We start from the raw sequence: 14,287 nt of genomic DNA on the forward strand, positions 1-14,287 counted from the left end.
AGTATTCATATATATAGAATTTGGTACTATCTTCAGTTTCAGGTATCCACTGGAGGTCTTGGAACGTATCCCTCATAGATAAGGGGAGGCTACTGTATTGTGTAATGTGGCCAGTTAGGTTTGTATTCCATTAGATTAGTGGTCAACTAGTATTTTGATGGAATTTTCTTAAATGCTTAGAGCCAAGAAAAGAAATACAGAAAGGAAAAAAGAGAAAGAGAAAAGTACTCTCCCAATGTTTGTAGATTGCCTCTGCCTTGGGGGACTCTGTAAATGCTTAGCCAGTTCCTTTACAACTCTGCCTTAACCTTCAGTTCCTGCTTGGACAAATCCTGAAGATCAGGCAGAGGTGAAAGCTTAAATCTTCTCAGGCCTTTTCTGAACATGTATCTAGCTCTTGGCATGCATGTAGCTTTCTCAATTCCCTGGTATACATGAGAGCTGTTGGAAGGCTTCCTTTCCCAACTCCCTTTTTCCAGGGCTTTTCAGGCTGTCTATTTCTTGTCTCTACTGTTATCCCTTCCCCCAGGCTGCTCCAGACAATACTTTTGCTTTTAAATGCTTTTGGCAAAAGCCACTGAGGAAGCCCTGAGATTGCTCTAATTCAGGTGAAATAAAGGCAGGCCCTTATACCAGTCCTTGAGGGAGCCACTAGTCAGTTTGAAAGAAACAATCACAATCCTTGGGAACAAGGTCTGTATTGCTCACTCTGGCAATATCAACCTGTGCCAAGAGTGCAGGATGTCATCTTCATGGCTGCCACTGACCTGGGGAGTGAGGAGTTGGTAGGTAGGTGATTAAAAACAGCACAGCACTCTTTTACTGCAGTGTAGCCAATTTTTTCCTCATTAAACTTTCCACTGCTTGTATTTTTTTAATTAGATTCCAGAATTCTGAAAAAATTGACAGTTTTTGACCACTTATTAGTTGTTTTCATGGAGATGGAACCCTGGAGTTCCCTACTCTGCCATTTTTGGTGATGTCACTCAACAAGTATAGTTGCTATAAACTTTTGATTTGTTTCCAGAGTTCTTATAAAGTTGATTTTGACAGTGTTTTCTTCATGGATCACAGCCAGGTTTAGAATAAGCCAACAAGCATTCAGGGTTTCTCTTTTTCCCAGATATTTTCAGTAAAACCTCATTTCCGCCCATAATTACATGCACACTCACATACACAGTTACATAAGCATAGATACATATTTACTTACTTTTATATAATAAAAAATTATCTCAAGAGTATATTTCTGTCTCTGCCCTACATTCACATCCATTTCTGTGTGGCTAAGCAAAGGCAAATTTAACTTCAGCTCCTGTTGCCTTGGCCTAGAGTTACAGTTGAGTCTCACTTCTCAAGGCCTGCACTATAAGGAAGCAACTTCTTTTAAGGAAGGGAGGGAGGAAGTCAAAGAGAGATCTGTCCCAGTCTTTGCAGATGGGCTCTATGTTGGGGATGAAGCAACTTCGCTAGGAAAATTATCCAAATGATGGAGGCATCCTGGGAACAAATAACGTAAGGAGATGAGGATAAAGTTGATGTCAGATTCCAGAAATTGAGGCTGTCTGTGAGCTTTTCAATAAAATCCTGCCTTTTCGGTCTTCTGTTCTGGCAGAAGCACAGTTTTCTTAATCACAGTAAAATATAAATCAAATGCTTATCTGCTGCTCATTTCTCTGGAAACATGATGCATTTACTCCTTATTTACCAGTCATTTGTGCACATTTACTGATACTTTAGTGGGTCATAATGTATTAGAAACTATCAACTTAAAAAAAAAAACTATCAGGGGCTTCCCTGGTGGCGCAGTTGTTGAGAGTCCGCCTGCCGATGCAGGGGACACGGATTCGTGCCCCGGTCCGGGAGGATCCCACATGCCGCGGAGCGGCTGGGCCCGTGAGCCATGGCCGCTGAGCCTGTGCGTCCGGAGCCTGTGCTCCGCAACGGGAGAGGCCACAACAGTGAGAGGCCCGCGTATCGCAACAAAAAACAAAAAGCTATCAACCTTGGCTCACTGGAATAATGATAAAAATTACTAGGGCATCAGTAAGAACTGTCTTGTTTTATAGCTGCTGTGGGATTTATTTAGTCATGAGAAAAGATAGTGCTGAACTGGAATTTGGTAGAAGTTCAGAGTTTATACAGCACAGTGGATGTATAAGAGCTTTTGATTCTTTACGTGGGCTGGACTTAACTTTAAGAAGTGTAGTATATGTAAAAAATAGTACAGATATGCCAAGTTTGGTTTATACATACTCATGTTCCCTCATGTAACCATGAACTTTGTGTCTCCTTTGAAGTGGGAGTCAGAGAAGCTGCCAATTCTGTAGCCTGTGTCTTTGCCCTAGCAACCCTTGGGTGCATTGAAGGTATTAGGTAGGCAGAATGAAGGTGCTTTATCTGGGATGTCCATTAGTATCATCATAATTCTTACTCTATCTTTCTCATTTTTAATTGTTATACTCCCAAATTAGTTCTGATAGTATTTTACTTCTGCCAAAGATGGTCTTTTATTTCACTTGTCTCTTTATTTGGTAGAAGTTTTAATTTTTAGAGTATTTAGAAGATACTATATATTTCAGTGAATATTTGCCTGTATATAAAGCACACCAACTGTAACTTTGCTTAAATTGTTACTTCTGCAATCATTTTCTTTAGTTTATCTGTCTTACATGCCCCTTGCTGCCTCTTTACTTTGTTCCTGGGAACTGCCCACTAGATTTAAATTAATCAGCCAGTTTTTATTCCTATTGATACACTAGAAAAAAATCAATGTGGTAAAAGGAATAGTAATCAACTTGGTCATTTTTACCATTTTTCCAAGAACTGCCTAGTCTAAGTCTAGAGAAGGAATTTTAGGTTTATTTACCTTTTATTTGTTTTCCCCTAGTCCAATTCTATCTTCTTATCTTTTGAATAAGTAATTGAATATGCATGTGAAGATGGGCTGCATCCTAGGTGATCTGAGCCCTACAGAAATGGTGATCTATGCCCAACAGGGGGAGCATAGTTCTACCTTGTCACGGCGGAGAAACAGAAAGATCTAGGTACTCTTGAAGAAAGTAGAGCTACTGTAGAGCACAGGGAACTCTGCTCAATATTCTGTAATAACCTAAATGGGAAAACAATCTGAAAAAGAATGGATATATGTACATGTATAACTGAATCACTTTTCTGTACACCTGAAACTAACACAACGTTGTTAATCAACTATACTCCAATATAAAATAAAAATTTAAAAAAGAAATAACATAATTTCTAGTTAAAATCACATTAAATTTTTATTTTAAAATCATTTAATAACAAATTAGACTATGACTAAATATGGGTTATTCCAGGAATGAGAGTGGTTCGACATAAGAAAATCTATCATCATAATCCATTATACCACTAAGTTAAAGGAAAAAGCCGTATGATCACATAAATAAATAGTAAAAGTAATTTGATAAAATTCAGCAGGAATTCCTAATAAAAACTCTAAGTAAAATAAGAATAGAAAAAAGCCCTAAATATAACAGCCTGTTTACCAAAAACCAAGACAAAGAGTATCCTAAGTAGCAAAAGTTAAAACCATTTTGATTAAAAGCAGGGACTATAAAGACATACCTACTATTGTTATTATTTAACATTATTTTAGATAATATAGACCTGTGCTGTTTGATATGGTAGCTACTAGTCACATGTAGCTATTTACATTTAAGTTAATTAAGATTAAATAAAAACTTAAATGTAGTTAATCTTAAGTGTTCTCACACACACACAAAAATAATAACTATGTGAAGTGAGGGATATGTTAATTAGTTTAATTGTGGTAATAATTTAACAATATATAGGTATATCAAAACATCACATTGTACACCTTAAATATATACAATTTTTATTTGTCAAGTATATATACCTCAATAAAGCTGGAAAAAAACTTTTTCAAGAACCTATAAAATACTTTGGAATATATTTAGCCAGAAAGTCACAGGACCTATATGAAGAAACCTATAAAATTTCATTATAAATATTTTATAAATATAAGACAATCTCGTGAGCTAATGAAAAGGCACATGCAGTGTTCTTGAATGGGGAGACCTAATGGAAAAATGTCAGTTATCCCAGAATTAATATATAAATGTAATGCAATTCCAAATAGAATCCCAACAAGATTTTTTAGGGAGAATTGGATAAAATGAGTAGTCAAGAAAAGTCTGAAAAATAAGAACACTGAAGGAGGATTTGTCTTGCTAGGTATTAGGAAATGCTATTAAGCCATTGTGATCAAATCAACATAATATTAATATAAGATTAGACAAAAAGATCAGTGTAACAGAAAAGTAAATCCAAAATGAGACACCAGGATATGTGAAAAGTTAATGTATGACCAAGACAATAGTTCAGTTCAGTGGGAAGAGTATAGATTATTTGATAATTGATACTGGCACAATTGGCTATCCATTTGGAAGAAAATAAAAATGTATTCTTATACATTTTGGAAAAATAAATTCCAGATAGTTTAATACTTAATATAAAAGTAAAATGGTAAACATGGAAAGTCTGGTAGACTGTGAGTACAGTGCAGGGGCAGAAGAAATCTTTCTAATAAAGGCTATATATCTGGAAGTTATATAAAAGAAGAGATAGATGTATTCAACTATAAAAACATTAAAAGTATATTTTTAGAAAGAGAAAAATAAATCAGTTCATTCTGATATTTTCAGCTCAAAATTGAAATTATAGAATTTGTTCTCAACTACTTTGATTTTATATTTGTGTCCCTTTTCTCATGCTGAAATCTCAGTTGCTAATGACATTAACATAATTATTTATTTACTCTATTCTACAATACATATCTTATAGTTTTAAAATAACAATTCCAGTACTATTGCTAACAAATACGGTTATTGAAAGTAATTTGATTTCTTTGTGATTTTTTTTCTCTTTGGGGTCTATCCCACCAGTTGAGTCAAATTACTGTGCCTTAAAGAAACGTGGAATATTTCTGTGTTGCTCTGCCAACAACTGATATATATGTAATTTGTTGTATTTATTTTGTTTTCAAATGTTAGGGAGTTTTTTGTTTAATTTTTGTTATAATTGTGAAAAACATTTACATGATTCCAAAGTCAAAACTAGTGACACATTCAGAGAAGTCTATCTTTCATTCCTGACCCCCAATAGACTGTTCCTTCTTCTTCTTAGAGGTAACAATCTTTATTAGCTCTTAGTTTATACTTCCATTGTTTATTTTTGAAAACATAAACAAGCATGTATATGTTCTTATTTTCCCACTTTCTTTCATAATACTGTTGTGCGCCTTGCTTTTTCACTTAATGGAGATCACTCCATAGCAGTATATAGAAACTTTCTAATTTCTTTTAACAGCTGCATGGTATTCCATTGTTCCAGTGTGCCATATTTTGCCCAGCAAATCTCCTATGATGGACATTTGGGTGGTTTAGGAGTGGCAAAAATTTATTGCTGGTGGATATGGGGGAAAAAGAATATTGTGAAATAATAGAAAAAAATATATATTGGTCTCTGTCCCCAGTTCCTGGCACAGAGCTCCTGAAACCCTTGTAAATTTCCTAAGTGATAAGAGCACCAGTAGCATCTTTTGTTCTAATATTTGGTCTTTGCCCCTGGTTCCTGACACAGAGCTCCTAAATCCCCTGTAATTTCCTGGGCAATAGGAATGTCTTTTGTTCTAATGAGGCAACTCTTAGTGGGCTCCTGAATAACTTCAGGATGGGAACTCATCGCCAGAAAGACCAAACCATGATTAGAAGTTTGGGAGGGTGCCGCATCCCAAATCCATGAGGACAGAAGCCCCTGGGCTCAGCGCCCTTCTGGACCTCGCCCTATGTATCTCTTCATCTGGCTGTACATTCATATCCTTTATTATATCCTTTATCATAAACTGGTAAACATACAAGTTATCGATATTAAACCCAAGGAGAGGTCATCAGAACCCCTATTTTTAGCTGGTCAGTGAGAAGTACAGGTGACAAGCTGGGACTTTCAACTTGTGTCTGAAGTAGGGGGAGTCTTGTGGGACTGAACCCTTAATTTGTGAGATCTGACGCTAAGTAGATAGCGTTAGGACTGAATTGAATTGTAGGACACCCATCTGGTGTCAGAGAATTGCTTGATGTGTGGAAAAACCACACATCTGGTGTCAGAGATATTGTGTGGTAGTAGTGTGAGAGTAAAGGAGAAACACAGGAGAAAGAGTGCTTTTTCCCATACAGGTGTTCTTACACATTGATGGTAGAAATATTTAGTATTATAGTCATGGTAAACAATCTGGAAATATCTACTGATGTATATAATATGACTCCATTTTAAAAAATCAGTGACTGCTGCATAGCACAGGGAGATCAGCTCGATGCCTTGTGACCACCTAGAAGGGTAGGATAGGGAGGGTGGGAGAGAGGCTCAAGAGGAAGGGGATATGGGGATATACGTATACATATAGCTGATTCACTTTGTTATACAGCAGAAACTAACACAACATTGTAAAGCAATTATACTCCAATCAAGATGTTAAAAATAAATAAAAGTACACAAAAAATCAATGACCATAAAACATATTTACCTATCTATCGTCTGTCATCTATCTACCTATCTATCTATCTATCTATCTATCATCTATCATCTATCTATATCTATCTGTATAGATTTCTCTAAGTATGGGGAAAGCGGAAAGGTACATATTAGGTTATTAACATGTGTGGCAGGGGTAGAAGTGGAGAAGAGTTGGGGTAGCCAAGCAAAAAACAAAAGAAAAAAAAGGCTGTGATTAATAAATAAAGCATGTGTATAATTCACATTTATGCATTTAGGTAAAATTGTGTGGATATACATAAAAATATCTTTTAAATTATTTAGAAAATATAATGGAGGAAAAAAGATCCCATTTAATATAGCAGTATAAAATTTTAGATTGCCTAGGAATGAAATGTATGTAAGGGCCTATATGAAAACAACTTTGACTCTTTGACAAGAAACATGCAAGAAGACTTGAAAGAGGCATTCCATATTGCATGAGAAGACTCAATATTGCAAAAATGTCTGTCCTCAAATTATTTGTAACTGTAATGCAACCCCACTAGAATTTTTATTTTGGAATTTGGTAAAATACTCTGAATTTCATCTAGAAGGAGAAACAATCAATTTTTGGAGAGAACAGTGAGGGGTACTTGCTCTATTAGATATGAAGATGTATTATAAAGCAACAGTAAATAAGACAGCATAGCAATGGCACAAGAAAAGACAGTGGATACGTTGACCAACCACTTTATCCAATGGGGGGTTTGCCCAGGACAGAGGGGCTACCCAGGACATGGGACTTTTGGTGCTAAAACTGAGACGGTCCTGAGCAAACTGGGATGATTGGTCATCCTAACTGGAAAAGAATAGACAGCCCAGAAACAAACCTTAATAGGTAATAGAGAATCACAAATCAGTGGGAAAAGGAAAGAATTTATAAGAGATGGTGCTCAGAGAAATGGTAACTATTCGGGAAAAAGTAAATTAGACTGCCTCCTTCATACCATATACCAAAATAAATTCCATGTGGACTAGTGAGTTAGATATAAATATAAAAGTGAAAGTATGAAACAATAAGAAATTATATAGGTAAACATTTTCCTCAATCTGATATAGGGAAGAACTTCCTAAGTATAAATACAGGAGAAGATATCACAGAAGAAAATACTGATATATTTGAATATACAATTTACTTTTTATATGCATCAGAAAAAAACCACATACATGAGAAAGGCAAATTATAAATTGGAAGTAAAAGATTTGCAAAAAGAAGTTTAACAGGCAAAAAAAGCCACAGCAAAAGGAGCCTAAGAAGACATGATGACTAAATGTACTGTGGTATCCTGGATGATAAAGGACATTAGGTTAAAAAAAAATAAGGAAACCTGAATAAAGTATGAACTTTAGTTAATAATGTATTGGTTCATTAGTTGTGACAACTGTACCATACTAATGTAAGGTGTAACAATAGAGGAAACTGGGTGTGGAGTATATGAAAACTCTGTACTGTCTTCACAACTTTTCTGAAAGTCTAAAGCTATTCTACAATAAAAAGTTTATTAAAAATTTATATGATAAAACTGGCTAATATCCATACTATATAACTATAAAACATATAACTTAATATATATTATATATAACATGTAAATATATACATATAACATATAATGTATATACCATAACATAATATATAACTATTTAGCATACAAACAAGTTAGAAAAATGAACGTCTTTGAAGAAACATGGTCAAAGCATATAAATAGGTGGTCAATATATGAAAACATATTTAACCTTATTCTCATAAACTACCAAAGTTCTGGAAAGCAGTTTGCCAGCTTATGTTAAGAGCCTTAAAATGTTCATACTTAGTCTAAGTCCACTTCAGAATAACTACCCTAAGGGGTTTATCTGAAGTTCACACAATATTTTATGGACAAAGATGTTCTTCACTGGGTTATTTGTAAAAGGAAATGAGCGGAAAATATCTAAATGTGCAACATTTGGGGAATATTGTGATGAGCTTTATGATCTCTACATACCATGAAGCCATTCAAACATATTGAAGAAGAAAGAGTGTAGCATGACAATCAAGAGTATAGGTTTTGGAGACATCTGAATTCAAGTTGAAGCACCATCACTGGCTATGTGATTTTGGGCAAATCACTTAGTCTTTCTAAGCCCCACTTTTCTCATCTGTAAAATAGGGGCAATAACAGTTTTAACCCACAGGGATTTTGTGAGGATTAAATGAGATTATTCATGCATCTAGCACAGTGCCTGGCAGATAGCTTAGTTAATAGTAACTCACAATAACTCTAGGATGTAGGTTCTTACAGATGAGAAAATGGGACCAGAGAGAGGATGAGTCACTTACCCAAGGTCACACAGCTAGTAAGTGGTGAGCTGGGATTCAAACACAGAAAGTTTGACTTCAAAACCCATGTTCATAACCACGACACTAAAATGTTAGCTGTTATTTGTGCCTTTGTTGCTGCTGCTGCTGCTTAATGACATAGGAAAATGCTTATGGAAAGAAGTTGAGTAAAAAAATAGAATACAAAATTATATGTGTAGTATTATTCTTATTTGTCTTCAAAATTTTTGTACATGTACATAAACATGCATGGATAAAAGACTGGAAGAAAAATATACCAATATATTAAAATGATTGTCTTTTGAGTAAAGTGTTGAGAACAATCCTGGCACACAGGAAATGTTAAGTATTATCATTATGATCATTTGTTTTGATGTTCTGAAGATACACCAAAATGGTCTAAATGTGAATTTAGTTTGTATTTTTCCTGCTCAGGACTCATACTTCCTGAATCTGAGAATTCACATCTTTAATTCTTCAGTTCTGGAACATTCTCAGCCATTAGTTCTTTGAATATTACTTTTTTTCCATTTGTCCTCTATGTCTCTTTACCTCTCTTTCATATTTTAAATTCTTTATCTATCTCCCTGTGTTATATTTTGTATATGTGTTCCAGTTTACCACTTTTTAGCTGTGCCCAATCTATGGTTTAATCTATCCATTGAGTTTTTAACATTAAAACTGTGTTTTTTAATTTCTAGAATTTTCTTTCAAAACTACTTGGTCTCTTTAAAACAAATAGTGTCTTCTTTTTTTCTCATGTTTCACTTATGTCTTTAATCTTAAGCATAGTTATTTTACAGTGTGCATTAGATGATTCTATTATCTGAAGATTTGGGGTCTAATCCTGCTGTTGTATCTTGAGACATTGGCTTATGGTGGGGTGTTTCTTCATGTGTTTTATAATTTTTTATTGTAAGTCATGTTCAGTGTAGCTTTACCTGTGGGGATCTTGTGGAGGATTTGTCCCCTTAGAGCTGTTTTATGTTGCTTCTGCCAAGTAGTTTGAGGGATATCAACAGCTAGGACCCACTTTGTGCTAATTTTTAGATCTGGAGGATTCTTGGACTTTGCAAGAAGTATACATTTTGAATCTCAAACCCATGTGAAAGAAGGCTTGAGGATACAAATCCTCGTGGGAAGACCTTTTTTCCACCTTCCCAGATCCCAGGTTGTTTCTTGATACTAGTGAATGGATTTTTTTGTCTAGTTCACCCTTACTGAAGATGTAGTCCTTTGAAAGTTCCAACTTTCTACAGGTGTCCCAGCTCCAATTCTCTGCCTTACTTAGGCCCAAGGCTCTGTCTCCTGCCTCTACGTGGGCATCAGAATCTAAGCACCCTACTTTGTGAGATAACCAAGCCACTTGCACCACACCATCAGAGCGGCTAAAACTTCAACATTCACTAAATGTTCTTGTGTTCGGTTTTCCACTTTGTGTTTCGACCCCTAGTGATTTCCTTTACTTACCTGTAAACTCAGCTATACATTTAAAAGGATGTTATATTTTATTCTGTATTTCCAAGTGTTTTGTAATGTGGTTGGACTTTCAGGTTATTTTGGCCACCGTATTACTGAAAATGGATATCAAAGATTATTTTTAAAGGTAAGTAATCCTAGGATGGCAGGCAGCATTGTCTTAGATGTTAGATACAAACTACTATGCATAAAATAGATAAGTAACAAGGATATATTGTACCACACAGGGAATTACAGCCTTTATCTTGTACTAACTTTTAATGGAGTATAATCTGTAAAAATACTGAATCACTGTGCTGTACACCTGAAATTAGTATAATATTGTAAATCAACTATACTTCAATTTTAAAAATTCTTATTTAAAAGGTCATCCTCCTTTCTTTCATGGAAGAATGTAAATGGATTTTTCTGCCCTATTTCATCATCTTTAAATGTTTCTGCTTGCCTAAAAAAGAAAACAAAACTGTCAACCTACCAGTTATCTGAGGTCTGCTGCCTTTTTTCTTTTATCCTAATCTTGGCATATTTGGTAGAATACCAGATTTTGTGCCAGTTTCTTGAAAAGAACTTTGTTGAAAAGGACTATAGTGAGGGTGAGAAGGATACATTTCACATATGTCATATATATATATTATGGATGGGTCATTTGTAATATGAGAAAATTGACCAGATTAATGATCCTCAACTTTTTTGGTGAGTTCAGCTACAAAAATAAAAGGTGCTTGGCAGGCTTCTTAGAAAGGAGAGAGTAATATATTTCCTTTCACACATTTCAAGAACAAATGTGTAATACGGATACACAACAGGTGGTAAATGGGCGAACCTTGAATGGTGGGTCATCCTCATTTTTTCCCTTTTGCTGCTCTTTTTTTTTTTGGCCACACCGTGCGGCATGTGGGATCTTAGTTCCCCGACCAGGAATCAAACCCCCGCCCGCTGCGTGGAGTCTTAACCACTGGACCACCAGGGAAGTCCCTTGCTCCTCTTATTTATTCATCAAAACTTACCCTATCGGGCCTCCCTGGTGGCGCAGTGGTTGAGAGTCCGCCTGCCGATGCAGGGGACACGGGTTCGTGCCCCGGTCCGGGAAGACCCCACATGCCGCGGAGCGGCTGGGCCCGTGGGCCATGGCCGCTGAGCCTGCGCGTCCGGAGCCTGTGCTCCGCAACGGGAGAGGCCACAACAGTGAAAGGCCCGCGTACCGCAAAAAAAAAAACAAAAAACTTACCCTATCTACCTTGGAATTACATTTCTGACTTAAAAATCTATCAGGTACCTACTTCCAGTCTTGTCCTTTTTCAGTCCTTGGCACTGGTGTGATTGTAATCTTCCTAAACATGTGCTTGAAATACTTTAGAGGTTCACCATCACCTTCAAAATAAAATCTAAACTCCTTAACATGGCGTAACTAAATAGTACATGTCTACCTTGTGATCCTTATTTCCAGAGATTCTCCAATATCCACCTTGTATTATTTATTTATTTATTTTTATAAATTTATTTAATTTATTTTTTAAAAAATTTTGGCTGCGTTGGGTCTTCGGTGCTGTGCGCGGGTTTCCTCTAGTTGCGGCAAGCGGGGGCTACTCTTCGTTGCTGTGCGCGGGCTTCTCATTGCGGTGGCTTCTCTTATTGCAGAGCATGGGCTCTAGGCACACGGGCTTCAGTAGCTGTGGCACATGGGCTCAGCAGTTGTGGCTCGCGGGCTCCAGAGCGCAGGCTCAGCAGTCGTGGTGCACGGGCCCAGTTGCTCCGCGGCATGTGGGATCTTCCCCGACCAGGGCTCGAACCTGTGTCCCCTGCACTGGCAGGCGGATTCCCAACCACTGCACCAGGGAAGCCCCTACATTGCATATAAATCCCACTAGATTACTAGCACTTCCCCCAAATTCTATATATTCTTATTAGGCCTAAGAAAATATTTAATGAGACTATTATTGGTTTTAATGAAAATATTATTGATGAATTTGCTTCCATTAAAGGCAGGAAAGTAAAATTTAATTCTGCTTTTAGTGTTGATAAAATATTTAAACTTAATGCTGTGAGTTGTAATGTATCTACTTTTCAATTTTTCCAACATTTTTTCAACTGCTTTAATGTTCGGGAAAAAATTAACCATTCAAGAATACACAAAAACACATATATGGGGCCCACATTTTTCCTTTTTCCTCACACTCCAGTATGGCTCAGTATGGCATTGTCTTTATTTAAAATTTTGACGTTTTGTTCATCATGAATTTTTGCACTAATTTTGATTTTAAAAATATTGCATTAAAGTATTTATCTTGATCACTGAGTTTTTTGGCATCCCCTTAAATTTTGCACACAAGGTGAATGCCTTACTCACTACCCCCCACTTATCCCATCCCTACTTGAGGTCCTTAGATATATAAATAATCTATTTGCAACTAGTGGGCATCTGAAATTACTGTAGCTGAGATATAGGATTTTTATTCCTGGAAGTGGTTTCCATCACCTCTCCGCTTCTTAGTACAGAGCTCAGAGTTCTGAAGTGGGGAGAAATTTTATTTTTAACATAATATTAATTTTTTAGAAGAGCGAATAGAAGAGTCAGGAAGATGACAAGGATGCTGACCAGCACTGCTTCTACTCACTATTGTACTGGAAGCCCGTGAATAAAGCAAAACAAACCAAAAAGTGTAAGGCTTAGAAAGAAACAAAAGCAATGTTGTTATAGATGATATGTTTTTTTTATTTTCTACTAGAAAAATCCAAGAGGATCTACAAACTAGTGGGTACAAGAATATATAAAAATGAGAGTTTGATTTTTCTTCCAAAAAATAATATTAATTTTTGAATAAGTAATATAGTCACATGATTCAAAATTCAAAAGGCATAGAGAAAAGATATATAGTAAAAAGTCTCCCTCTCACTCCTACTCTCTAACCACCCAGTTCCTCTCCCTGCAAGCAATCAATGTTAACAATATCCTTCAAGAGATAATTTATGCTTATTCAAGCAAATGTGTACATGTATTTTAATCCCCCCCTTTTGCACAAATGGTAGCATATTGTGTCTTAAATACTGCTGTTTTAATTTAATATGTGTTGGAGCTCATTCCATATCAGTATATAAAGAGGTTCCTCATTTTGTACATGTGAGTATATCTGCAGGATGAGTTTCTAGAAGTCAGATTTCTGGAATAGGTTTATACATCTATCAATTTGGTAGATATTGCTAAACTGCTGTCCATGGAGGTGGTACCAATTTACATTCTGACCAGTAAAGAGTACCTGCTTCCTTGCACCCACAAAGATGATATCTCAGTGCAGGTTTTAAAAATTTCTCTTAAATATAAACATCTTTTCACATGTTCAAGAGCCATTTGCATTTCTATTTCTTTGTGCTGTCTCCTTATATCCTTTGCCCATCTATCGAGTGACTGTTCTTTTATTATTGACTTGTAGGAGCCCTTTATATAAGAAGTAAATTAGGTCCTTTGTAGAAAAGTTTCAAATATTTGTTCCCCATTTCTTTTTCTTTTAACTTTGCTTATGGAAGTTTTTGCTGTTCATAATTTTTTATGTAGACAAAATTAATAACCCTTTCTTTTTTCGCTTCTGAGTTTTGTGTGAAGTGGGGAAGCTGAAAGCCCACTAAAGAATAAAGACCGAAGGAGATCTTGGTAATCACTGTATCAGTAAGGAAGGGAATATGAATCAGAGTTGATTGTTAGAAATTTGTAAAATTCTGTAACCTTTGTAACTTCCCTGTATTTATTCTGCATGTTGTCCCATGTCTATTCTCCCATGGTGATTCAAAGCAAAACTCTTACTATGCTAAGAGCCTATGTGTTTGTCCTGTGGAGAATGGAGTGATTAGGAATTATAGTTAATCTGATGGGAAGAACCTTAAAGTGTTGGCAGCTTCAAGAAAAGA

The sequence above is a fragment of the Monodon monoceros genome, unplaced genomic scaffold, assembly GCF_005190385.1.
Source record: "Monodon monoceros isolate NGI ecotype Baffin Bay Population unplaced genomic scaffold, NGI_Narwhal_1 Super_Scaffold_22, whole genome shotgun sequence".
Classification (NCBI taxonomy): domain Eukaryota; kingdom Metazoa; phylum Chordata; class Mammalia; order Artiodactyla; family Monodontidae; genus Monodon; species Monodon monoceros.